At 41.4% G+C, this 13,571-nt stretch overlaps 1 protein-coding gene across 17 annotated transcripts in view; it reads right to left on the reverse strand.

Moving 5' to 3' along the window:
• The window catches only part of LOC145242419 (P2X purinoceptor 4-like), a 691,075-nt gene that overhangs the window by 371,565 nt on the left and 305,939 nt on the right, over positions 1-13,571 (reverse strand). The window lies entirely within an intron of this gene.

Genomic DNA, 13,571 nt, shown 5'->3' on the forward strand with positions numbered 1-13,571 from the left:
GCGGCAGCAGCAATAGCCGTTTCCTTCAGCCCCATCCAGCAGCAGCAGCTCAGCGACAGCCGTTCCCCTCAACCGTCTAGCAGCAGCAGCAGCGACAGCCGTTCCCCTCAACTTTCTAGCAGCAGCAGCGGCAGCAGCAATAGCCGTTCCCTTCAGCTCCATCCAGCAGTAGCAGCGGCAGCTCAGCGACAGCAGTTTGATTCAAAGCGCCTAGTCACCATATCACCGCTTGTTCCAGTCCCGGACGTCATCCCTAGACCGTACCAGCATCTAGGCCCCTGTACCTGCCCGAACCTGATCAGGCCAGGATCCCTACCTCTCTAATCCCTATTCCGGCCTTCCTGACGCCCAGCTGACCGATCCGGCTTTGATTGAGGATATATATGCTTATTCACTTTGACCCTCAATAAAGGTTGAAACCAAATTATTTCGTTTGTTCTCCTTGCTTCCATACGCTCGTGTTATTTTATAACAACTGGTGTCAGAGCGTTCAGCAAGATGAGTACAAACAGCTACGAGGGTTTCACGCAGTCAGAACTATTCACACTGATCAAAGAACAGAAGCATCTGCTGTTCAACCTGAGGACAAGCTCAACACAACCATCGGAAGAGGCACTTCAGGAGATCCGAAATGACATAGATGCCATGACAACCGCCCTGAGATCAACAGCAATAACAACAGCCACCACCCCCCACACAAGCAGCGACTACAGTATGCTAATGCGCCAGCAAACAATTCGGGACGCCATGAGACAACAGAAGCCCTTCCGCCCTGGACAGGACGTAAACCAGTTCATAGCAGCGCTCACCAAAATATACGCAATACACATCTTACCGGAGGGAGCAACATACCCAAGCCTGGAGGGCGAATTTGTCAAGGCCGCGAAAGACATGCTGGACCAGGGTATATTTCAGCAAATGCTGGATTCTGCACAAGATACATCCACCTTCAACAACCTGAAGGAGTATCTACTTACAACACACGGCAGCCAAATGACCACCTTCCAACATCTAAGCAAGGCCTGGGACTTAGAACGACATGACGGCGAAAAACTAACCGATTTTGCCGGTCGACTCGAAACCACACTCAGGGAAGCGGCCGTCCACATCAAGGCAAAACACAGAAAGGACAAAAACAATGAACTATCCGTTGACGGACTCATAGCAATCATAGGCGCAATGCTTATGAGTGAAAAGGTGAAAGCATGGAACACAAATATCTACCTGCACCTCGTCAGAACAATGGACAACCACTATACGGCAACTGGTATAGCGGCTGAAGCACAGCGATACCTGGATCGCGGCATAAAATCCGATGTCACCAATTCCCAAGACTCCGCACTCCTTTCTCAAGAGCACCACTTGAGCCAAAGAAAACCTTACCATGTAACAAACATGCACACCCACTCTAGTGGACGCAAGCGCTCGAACTTGATAGATGCACACAAGAAAACTGATCAACGTCAACATCAGCAGCAAGAAGCTCGCAGGCAAACAGTAAGTTTCCCTGTATGCCAGAGATACCTCAGAGGCCTATCCTGCTTTAGGCAAAATTGCAGATACCGTCACCCACCCCGCACCCAAACACAAGCCCTTGTCGCAACAACAGGCAACAACATGCCGGAGACAGAGAACCAGGATTTTCACTTCGGTCAGGACGAGATGTGATGCCCCGCCCGACCCGCTCCAACATCAGCCATCACGTCTTCAACTTTCAAGAGCAATCTAACTATTCACCACTTGTCTACTCCACCTTTTACATTGGCGACACAAAGTTCTCAGACATCGCGATGCTCGACTCAGGATGCTCGACCTGCATCATACCAGCAGCACAACTACCAGACGAAGCCAAGAAGCACATAAAACGCTCGGACGTCAAAGTGAGGGGCATCAATGGCAGCATTACCGCGCTTGGCCAACTAACATGCGACATTGTAATCGGCAACCAGAACACACCCGCATTCTGTGGCATAAACGCCCTAATAACGGCACAACCTACACCAATCCTGATCGGCCAAAACATCCTATGCCATGATACCCTCATCTCGTACACGGTCGACAACGAAAAAGCGAAAGTGGAGTTCAAACGCACACTTGCCCAAGGAGGCTCCACACACACAGCTAACATCGTACGGCAGACGTCGTCACCAAACAGTCCCACAGACGACTCCCAGACCAAGGTCATCCAGGACTACCTAGCTATCGGACCCCATCCCGAACTCCACACCTTGGATGAAAAGCTTACATGGCTAAAACACAACACAGGACTCACACTACCAAACCATCCCAACCGTGATGAACTAGAGGCCACCACCAACCTACTAATCCGCTATGCCGACATCATCGGTACTGAGAATGGCGACAAGGGCACATTCATCCGCCCCATTCGGATACCAACCAACGGCCAATCACGCAGCCAAAAACAACATCCGATTGCTCAAGCCCTGGAAGAGGAGGTCAATGCCGAGATTGGCCGCATGGCAAGCAAAGGCATCATTGAAGCCTGCAGCGACCCCAAAGGTTTCAACAGTCCAGTATTCGCCGTACGTAAGAAAAATGGGTCAATTCGCGTTGTTGCAAACTTTAAAAGAACGCTAAACAAAGTGCTAGTCGATCTGGACCCCTACCCAATACCCAGGATGGATCACCTGCTCAACAAAATCGGCAAGGGCAACAGGTATTTTGCATCCCTGGATCTGCGTAGTGGATATTGGCAGATTGAAATAGATGAGCAGGACCGGCACAAAACAGCCTTCACATGGAAGGACAAATGCTACCAGTACACACGCCTGGCCTTTGGTCTCACTTCGGCCGGACAAATCTTTTCCCGTTGCGTAGCAGAGGCCTTAGCCACGGTCACATCTCGCAGCAACATATCATCTTACATCGACGACAACCTGGTGCATGCTAAGACATTCAAGGAGTACATCATCGCGCTAGAACAACTGTTCATGGCCCTCCAAAAGTTTGGACTTAAGCTGAACCCAGACAAATGCTCCTTCCTCGCACCTGAGGCCAAATTTCTCGGCCGCATAATAAACAGCGAAGGGTTCAAGGCCGACCCCGAATATGTTCGTGCCATAGGAGAAATGAAACCCCCAACCTCAAGAAAGGAACTCCAAAGTCTCATCGGCCGCTTGGTCTGGATCAGACAATTCCTTGAGACGCGCCTTCATGAACAAATCAGATCAAGCATGTTCTCAAAACTCATGGCTCCTATACACGAGCTCAACAAGGTCAACAAGCCATTCCACTGGACCGAGAATGCGGACAGAGCATTCAGGAAGATCAAGGACCGATTATCCTCCCCGCCGGTTATCTCATTTCCAGACTTCTCCATGCCCTTCACGCTCACTACTGATGCCAGTGATGTCGCATGCGGAGCAATCCTGATGCAAGAGTCCAGCAACGGGAAGAAGAACATTGTTGGAGTCGCGTCCCACTCCTTCAATACAACAGAGCAAAACTGGTCTACAACGGAACGCGAGGCATATGCAGTGAAGTGGGCGATACTGAAATTTGACTACTTTCTACGTAACCGTCCCTTCGTGGTGTTCACTGACCACAGATCTCTGACATATCTCGACCAACGGGAATTCAACAATGCAAAAATACGAAGATGGCAGGACGAGATATCGTGCTACAAATTCGTATTAGAATACGTGGAGGGCGAATCTAACGTTTGGGCTGATATGCTCAGCAGAGGCTGTGGACAGAAGAAGATTAAGACTCCCAGCGACCCCAATCCAGCAGGAAGGACATTCATACTGGATGGCTCAAGCTTACGCATCTACGTCCCATCATGGTGCATCAATGACATCGACAGTCTGAAACTTATTCCCAAGACGCACACACCACGGAACGCCCACACGCAAAGACGCATCAGCGACGCGTTTTTCGCGTACCACACCTACTCCTCCATTCCTGCTGAACAAATCTGTGAACACCTGGATATTGCAACCGAACAACAGAAGGATGAGACCCTGGCCGGAATCATACACGCACTCCAAACATCATACCCGGACGGCCCACAAATTGACCCCGATGACCACCGAACTAAGTTATTCAAGAGAAAGCTACATCAATTCTTCTTAGAACCAGGAACCACGGTCCTAATGATAAGAGACCACAAACATTCCCCATCGGCTGGTCGTACCATACAAGCTCAGACCCAAATACCTGCATCAAGCACACGACGCCAACAACCACTCAGGCATAACACGGATGCAGGAACTCCTCTCCAGTTACTGGTGGGAGTCCAAGAACAACGACATCAAGGCTTATGCTGATTCCTGCATCACATGTGCAAAATGCAAGGGAAATTATGGCAGACGCACCCGCTGGCCTATGGGCCACTGCAAGCGGGGTAAGAGACCATTTGAACTCGTCTTTGTTGACTTTGTCACAATGCCCAACTCAAAGGGGAAAAGATATATACTTACAATACTGGACAGCTTCAGCCGGCATCTCACAGCTATACCATGTGCAAGAGACCGTGCCATCGCCGCCGCCCGTGGTCTATACCAGTTCTTCCTCCGACACAGAGAAATCCCACGCATAGTGTCCTCCGACCGAGGCACACACTTCACAGGGGAAGTCTATCGACAGTTCTGCGAACAAATGGCCATCACACAGGAACTGCATTGCCCTTGGCGCCCACAAAGCTCAGGGAACATAGAGAGACAACATCGGACAATGAAGAACGCAATCTACATGCTGTGTGAAGACAGGAATTGCGAGTGGACAGATGTTCTCGAATCTGTTGTGTCTTCCATGAACGCCACAATCAACAAGGCCACCGGTGTCTCCCCGCATTTCACAGTCACAGGTCGCCACCCTAGCATCGGCTTGCCAACACACCACAGAAAGGAAGCCAGGAGCGATGACCCAGGTGCATATGGCATGCAAATCAACGCCCTGCTAAGACAGGTCCATCACCGTGTCGCCCTGGCCAATGATGAAGCAGATCATAAAATGGAGAACCGCGAAAAGCACTTCTCCCACGAGAACCCGCTACAAGTAGGAGACAAGGTCCTACTTCACCGTCCTCAATCAGCCACGGCCCAATCAACACACATGCAATGGATAGGAAGCTTCACTATCACCAAAACCAACAGCTTGATGTACCAAGTACAAGATGAGAGCGGCAGCACAACCTGGGTACACCGGGCGCACATCCGACGAATAGCACCACGCCCGCCGCACCTGTCTATCACAAACCTCCCACCCCCACCCAGCATCACCGACGAACAGCATTCCACGAACGGCCCCACATGCAATCCGGACGAGAATCGGACGCCATCCTCACAAGCCAGCCAACCCAGGAGATTACCAGCCAGAACAACAAGAGGACAACTCCCTACACGCTTCAGAGACTTTATCATGTAAATATGATCGAGATCTGGGGGAGCATTGTTATATTCGCATATCTCTCCACATTTCCATGAATAAACCGGAAATCAGCAAGGCAATGACGGCAGCAACAATGGCGACCCTAACGTAGTCAAACACAATAAATACACAGGACAATTTTAAATCCCATCTCTTTAGATACACACATCATTAAAATAACTCGCACCTTACTTCAACATAGAAAACCTCCAGAGAAAGTTGCACAGCAAAAGAAAAAACCTAAATAAAAAATCACAGACACTACCGTAAACGCAACTCAGATAGCATAAAAACGCAAATAATGATTCCACAAAACACCCCAACAATACGACACCGACTAGGTTACATTCACAACTTTCTCAGCTTTAAATCGATGTAACACATGCATACACACACCAAACAGATAATTCTCTACAATTCATTAAAGCACAAAAAACAAACACAAATAAAAAATACGACGGCCATTTTGACGCCGGAGCCGATGTGCCTTTTACTACGTCCGCACGTGCTGTATAAATAAGCCGGCCGTCAAAGAGAAAGTCAGTCTTCCAGCAGATCGCTGGCCAGAGCAGGTCGCCTCGCTACCAGTAGAAGCAGATACAGCTGTTCCCCTCAACCCTTTGCACCATACCAGCGACAGCCGTTCCTTCAGCTCCATCCAGCAGCAGCAGCTCAGCGACAGCCGTTCCCCTCAACTTTCTAGCAGCAGCAGCGGCAGCAGCAGTAGCCATTTCCTTCAGCTCCATCCAGCAGCAGCAGCTCAGCGACAGCCGTTCCCCTCAACTTTCTAGCAGCAGCAGCGGCAGCAGCAGTAGCCATTCCCTTCAGCTCCATCCAGCAGCAGCAGCTCAGCGACAGCCGTCCCCCTCAACTTCTAGCAGCAGCAGCGGCAGCAGCAATAGCCGTTTCCTTCAGCCCCATCCAGCAGCAGCAGCTCAGCGACAGCCGTTCCCCTCAACCGTCTAGCAGCAGCAGCGACAGCCGTTCCCCTCAACTTTCTAGCAGCAGCAGCGGCAGCAGCAATAGCCGTTCCCTTCAGCTCCATCCAGCAGTAGCAGCGGCAGCTCAGCGACAGCAGTTTGATTCAAAGCGCCTAGTCACCATATCACCGCTTGTTCCAGTCCCGGACGTCATCCCTAGACCGTACCAGCATCTAGGCCCCTGTACCTGCCCGAACCTGATCAGGCCAGGATCCCTACCTCTCTAATCCCTATTCCGGCCTTCCTGACGCCCAGCTGACCGATCCGGCTTTGATTGAGGATATATATGCTTATTCACTTTGACCCTCAATAAAGGTTGAAACCAAATTATTTCGTTTGTTCTCCTTGCTTCCATACGCTCGTGTTATTTTATAACACTATAATTAGTGGGTAAATATGGCATAATTAGTTTATGAAGGGTTTTTACAAGTTTATGACCTGGTGTAGGTATCTGCGAAATAATAGGACAAAGAGGGTAATTTCATTTATATATAGCCTGGTTTATATTCACCTATAATTTTATTTAATTTAATGGAGTCGATGAGTGCGTTGTTGGCTGCAATTAATTTGTTAATATTTATTTTCAGTTGTTTGGTAGAATTTCTATTTATTTTTTTTTAATTAAGACATATCGGATAAAATTTCTTCTAATCTGTTTATGTAAAGTTTAGTGGGCATTATAACGAATATGTTAGATTTATTGGCACATTTAATGGTTATGTTTGGGTTATTTTTTTTTAGCTCAATGGCGGCCGTTCTTAGTTTTTTAGTCAGTAGTTGCGTTTTGGGAGTAATGCTTCGTTTTTTTTTATAAATTCGGTTTTAAGGAGGTCGCAAATGTTCAGATGTACTTTAATTTTCTTTTATCTGATAGTTTTGTGACATTTTGATATGATAGTTCTATTTCAACTTTTTTTGGATTGTATAAAATTTATTTGGAAATGACAATTAGGGCTAAGATTTAAGAGTTCTTTTTGATGGGAACTTAATTGTATTTGAGTTTAATTAATGTATGGTTCTAAGGGGTCAGAAAAATTAATTTTTCCTTTGTATAGTCTGTAATGAATGGGTGCTAACAGAAACATACAAGAGTTGTCGCTGCTCTTTAATGAAACGTGCATAAAGGAGAAAATGCTACCCAAATATACTAATTCTAAAAAATATATACTTGTCTCACTCTCTCAGCTATGTAATACCATATATATAGTAGCAAATATATTTTCTTCTTTACTTTACTCCTCCCACAAACCCCGAAATCACTGGTTCTTTTATTCATAGTTATACTTTCCTACAAGACACTGGCTAATTATTCCACTTACTAAATTCTTTATTCACATACATATTCAGTTTGGCAAAAATACAAAATAATGACTGCTCCCATTTACTTCACAGATTAGCAGAAAACCAGCAAATTGGACAAACACCTTAATATTAGAACTATTCATTCTAAGATTAACAAGATACTATTTCTGAACACAGACAAAATGATTCTCAGTAGCCATATCGCATACGTTTGTCAAATCAAAACCTTTTCTTTACATATCATATTTTAATTTTCCGGACTATTACTTTGCTTTTTTTCTTTTCATTACAATAAAGACCGGTTTACTCATTCACGTTACATATCAGAAAACGAGTTACAAAATTATTAGCAAAAAATACTTTTTAACACCTTTCATTCCTTATAGACAAAAGAACCAGAAATACAGCTTTTGAGGTATTGCTCATTACTGTTGTTTTGATTTTAATATCGTTGTCAGCCACTTGATCTACACTAATTTTTTTCTTACCATTTCTTTTCTATATAAAAAAGAAAAGAAACGTTCACAATCACATAACCACAAATTACAATGAAATCGATTAATCGTCGTTTACACAAGTTATAGCTTATTACTTTGGGCAAATTTTACATGCATTAGCGTGTACGTCTGTTTACTTTACACACACTCAAAATATGATAAAATCGATAGATTATTGTTTACATCCGGTTAACAACAACAGTTTGCACTCTATTGTTTATAAATGCATTCTTTGCTACTTACGATATACAACTTTTAATATATGGAAGATCAACAGATTGAATCGTTTATCGTTGGAATCTGCATATTTTTCTTTTCGAATAGTAGAATAGGCACCTCCAAAAGTCACCACAGAATTACTCCCCTATGTAAAACGATGTAACTTTATTATAAATTAATATCAATATAACTTTTGTACCATTTAAAAGAAGAAGGGCAAAAGGTACGATCAATTTAATGGCTTTTTCGGTAGGGGGGGCATGGTTTTGAATGCCGACTAATCATAATTTTTTTATTTTCGATTACTTTTTTATTATGTTTGAAAGATTGTAGTTTAAAGTTAAGTTCTCCAAGCAAAAAAGTGTGTGAAATAAAGAATACATGGAATAATTTTATCTCAAATCTGAAAAACCCTACATTTCATGTAAAAATTCGGGTTTGTATTACTGTACACATATATTCGAAAAAGTCGTCAAAAAACAAATATATAACAAATAAATGTTATCAAAGGCAAGATAAGTTACTTTTCTACCTAACTGGATATGTTTTTAGTGTTTTTATTCAATGTAACATGTTTATTCAGCTCGAAAAACATACAGTGTTTACTGATGTATTAGAAAATTTAAAATGGCTCCTGAATCTCTCTTTGACACGGCAAGTTTGGGAAAAGGAGTTAAAAATAAAAGAAATATACAAAATACTGTCAAAAACCCACCGATTGTATGTCAGTCTATGTCACGATAACATATATTGAGTGAGTATTGTGTCTAATTTTTTTTTTTTATTATTATATTCATTATTTGATAATAATTTTTTATTATATTCATTATTTGATAAATACTAAAAATTTCATTAAAATTGGTTAATTTCCTGATTTTGCGTGAATTTTTAAGTAAAGGGAAGGATCAAAATATTTATACATTTTCAGCATCGGCATTCATTTTGCCCGTATCTATGATTTAAAAAAACTTTTTCATCGTACGAAAATAATGAAATTGCGAGACGAAAATCTTGTTTACATAATTGGCACTTTAAAATAACGTTTCCATGCAGTAAGCATTCCAAACATGAAAACATACACAAATCTAGCAAAAATCAACTAATGGTCAGATTTTCGTGAAATTTTCGATACTTATCCATTTTAGAATGAAATCTATATATATATAAAAGGCAAAATGTGTGTGACCATTTCGTGTATGTCTTCAAAAGGCTTTTCGAGCCCACGCTCCCGGGGTCGTTACTATCGCTTAAAACTGTGTATATCGGTCCTAGATAATATGTAGGATTTGGGAACGCATGTAGCTTATAGATTTATTTACGTCGACTTTTACAAAATTATTGCTATTTTGGCTTCTCGAGTGTTGATTGGGCTTTTTAGTATAAATATGTGAAACTAAACTCAAACGACGTCTTACCGGCATCGCGCCGGTACTTGGCCCTCGGGCAGGATGTAGTATCTGTTCCGGCAGATACTTACTGCAAGCAAAGACCATATGTAGGGGCGACCCCACATATAAGACCTTGGTCAATGTAGGGGCAACCCTTCATACCAATTGTCACTATCCAGCTCCCCTACTCCCCGGGGAGTTGATCCCCATTTCCCCTTCACTCCTCACATTAAAAATCGGCCTTGTGCTTAATTTGCTCGCTGGGGGAGCAAATAAATACCTTCTCGGCATTGCGCCGGGAAAAACGTCCAGAACCAATCAGCTTTGATCAATCTTGTATATCAGTACAATTTGGAGCTGCTTTCCCCTCCCCAACATCTGCTGGGGGAAGAAACAGTTAAATTTGGATAAACAAACCCAAATGCTGCGTGACCTCTATTTGACCTTCTTAATTAGGTCAAATGGAAGCAGCAGAGTTAATTTTATTGCGCACACCTGTTTTTTATAGATAAATAAATAAATTCAAACATGCTTAACGTTGTCTGTCGCCGTGCCTCAATGGTTAACGTAGCACGGTTTTTTTTTTTTCACACATTAATTTCTAACTCAAGGGTACGGGTTCGATTCTCATACACTCACCTACCAAAACATGTTTTTTATTATTATTTAACCCCCCCCCCCTCGGAGTTTTGATTTACCTCAAGACACCCGAGCATCGCCGGGTACCTACCGCTAGTTACATATAAAATGCAGTTTCCCTAAAATATACGAGGAGAATTTTTTTTTTTTTTAGTGCGTATCCACCCCCTATTTATTTTTTCGAAATTTGAGCAAAATATATTTAAATCTATCGAAATTTCTATTTATGAAGCATAAGAGTTCAAATAAGTAAAAAATAATTTATTTTTTAAAAGTTTAAATACACGTATGGAACAAAAACTTACCTTGAAGTTGCAATTAAAAATATGATATAAATATGTTTTTTGTTTTTTAAATAGCGTTTTTTCTAATCAGCTGAATTGCCAAGAAAAAGAAACTTCCTAAAATATAATTAATTTTTAAAAGATTAAAACGGTTAAAATTCCATCATTTCAAACTGTTTCGTTACAACATAGATTTTTAATTAATTGTGTTTAATATAAAATAAAATGTTATTTTTTTTTAAACATTAAGTTTTAATATAAACATGACTTGTCAGCTATTTTATCACCAAATTAAAACCGATTTAAAAATATTATTGCACAAATATTAAACATTTTATGGACGACTCTCATTTTTGTTCATGTCTTTTTACCGAACAAAAGTATGGAAGCCGGTAGTTAACCAAATGAACATTCAGTAAAACCGTATTTTATATTTAATATACAAATGTTTATAATATTATTAATCGTTAAACTGTGTAAATCTTAAAACCTAACAAAATTATAACAAAGTATTAATTGCAGTTTGAAGAAGATAAACAAAGGTTTTAAAAAATCACTAAGTTGCTTCTGCTTTTCCATAGTTCATATAGTTAACAGAAGTCTGCCGTCATGGAATCATGCACTCCTTTTTCCCCAATTCTTCACATTCGTTTGGCAGTGCCTATAGGATAACGATATAACATTTCAACTAAGAATATATTTATGACCTTTTTTTAATATTTCGCTTATATTTTACTATATTATTTTACTATTGTTTTATTTATATATATATATATATAAGCAGCCATATACTTTGAAGTGACTTAATGCCTTTGTAAACATGCAATGCAGAAAAGGCATTATTTAGTATACAGCGTACAGAATTAACCGTTTATCGTTAGAATCTTCATAATTTTCTTTTCCATAATAGTAGCATAATAATATAACATTTCTACTATGAACATAAAAGTTCGCTTATATTTTAATATATCATTTTACTCTTGGAAAAAAAATATGTTTCATTTAAAAACATAGACATGCAACAATACATTTGTATCAGGTTGACAAGAAAATTTTTGCGGTTTTAACTTTTAAATTCAGATGAACATGTCTCGGCTCAAACAAAAATTTATTGATTGAAATAAGCACCATTAAAATCAACACATTTTTGTCAACACAAAACAAGTATATTTATGCCAGTAACATAAAAATCTTGTGTTCTGATGGCAATAAAGTTGCTGACGGCGTTCTTGATATCGCTGAGGTTCTTGAAGGATTTACCACGCAAAAAGTTGTTATGCTTGAAAAAGTGATAGTTGGTAGGTGAAAGGTCTGAAAATTATGGCAGATTAGGCAGAGTTTTATAGCCCAATTCATCCAACTTCTGCAGGGTCGGTTTAGCAACGTGCAGTCAGACATTGTCATGGAGGAGAATTAGCCTTTTCTAATTGACTAATGGTGAGTGTTGTTGAAGTTTCTGATGCATTTCATCCATTTGTTGACAGTACTTCGCCGTTGTAATGGTTTCGCCTACATTTAAAATCTGTAATGGATGAGACCGGTCACAGACCACCAAACAGCATGACATTCTTTTGGTGCAACTCAGGCTTCAGGAAGTGTTGTGGAGCTTCGCAGGTGTCTAACCACTAAGATGCATGTTGGTGGTTGTTGTAAAGAACCCACTTTCTACACAAGTCACAACTCAGTCGAGAAACGAGTCATTCTTGCGTAAAAGAAAGCAACATGACACTTCATAACTTCGTTTCTTTTGGCTATTCGTGAGGCACCCATTTATCAAGTTTTTTGTCTTTCCAATCTCTATAAAATGGTTGGAAATCGTTGTATACGTTCTGTCTATATTCTGGGGAACCACCTTCTGAATGGATTCAACCACTGTTCTTAGAACTCTTAATGATCCCAGGTAGGTCTCTAGTTCCAAAGTTAACCTTGCTTGCTCGGTGGAATGCAAACACTCTTTTCATTCTGTAACCTTTTGTTCGTTTTTTATCAATACACGTCGTGGCTTACACTGTTGTTCTGTTTTTATTATGGCTGATACCAAGCCATAACACTGGCGACAGCAGGATTTGAGAAACGCAGTCATGCCGAACCCCTTATGCTTTACCAGTCCAACAACAATAAAACCAGTGTTCTCATAACACTGGTGACAAAAGGAATTTAATAAACCAGTGTTCATTGGCAATACAAGGATTTGAGGAAGAATTTTTTTCTCGTGATAACTCTAAAGGACCTCCACAAGTCATGTCAGAACCAAAACGCTCCGTCAGAAAGAGAAAGTGGACAGACCTCTTGACCAGTAAGAGGTCTGTACACTTCCTCTTTCTGCCGCAAAAAGAAAAACAAATCTTTCTCCCCTAAAAAGAAAAAATACTGATTTCACACCTAGAGAAATCAACTTGGGAGTGGAGTGTTGTAGGGAGCCACCCTCTTAATGGACTCAACCACCGTCCATATATACCGGAACTCTTAACGATCTCAGGTAGGGCTCTAGTTCCGGAGTTAACCTCACTTGCTCGGTGGAAAACAGACACACTTTTCATTCTGTAACTCTGTCTTTTATTAATACACGTCATGACTTACACCGTTGTTTTGTTTCTATTGTTGCTTTAAAATGATATATAAAGTAAAAGTATTATAACAAAAACTTATTTTAAAATACATCATCTGAAATCAAAATTAAAAATTCCGCAAAAACTTTCACGTTCACCTAATAGTATAGAAGTTATATCTTGAGGCAGATTATATACACTGTTAGTCATCCATAGATCGAAATTTTCTATTGCCACTACTGCAAAATGCCTTTGTAAACAATGCAGTGCGAATCTAAACTTTTACAACTTTGGCAATATTTTCCGTGTACTCTCGTGTATT

The sequence above is a fragment of the Euprymna scolopes genome, chromosome 21 (assembly GCF_053919585.1).
Source record: "Euprymna scolopes isolate OS-2025 chromosome 21, ASM5391958v1, whole genome shotgun sequence".
In the NCBI taxonomy this organism is placed as follows: Eukaryota; Metazoa; Mollusca; class Cephalopoda; order Sepiida; family Sepiolidae; genus Euprymna; species Euprymna scolopes.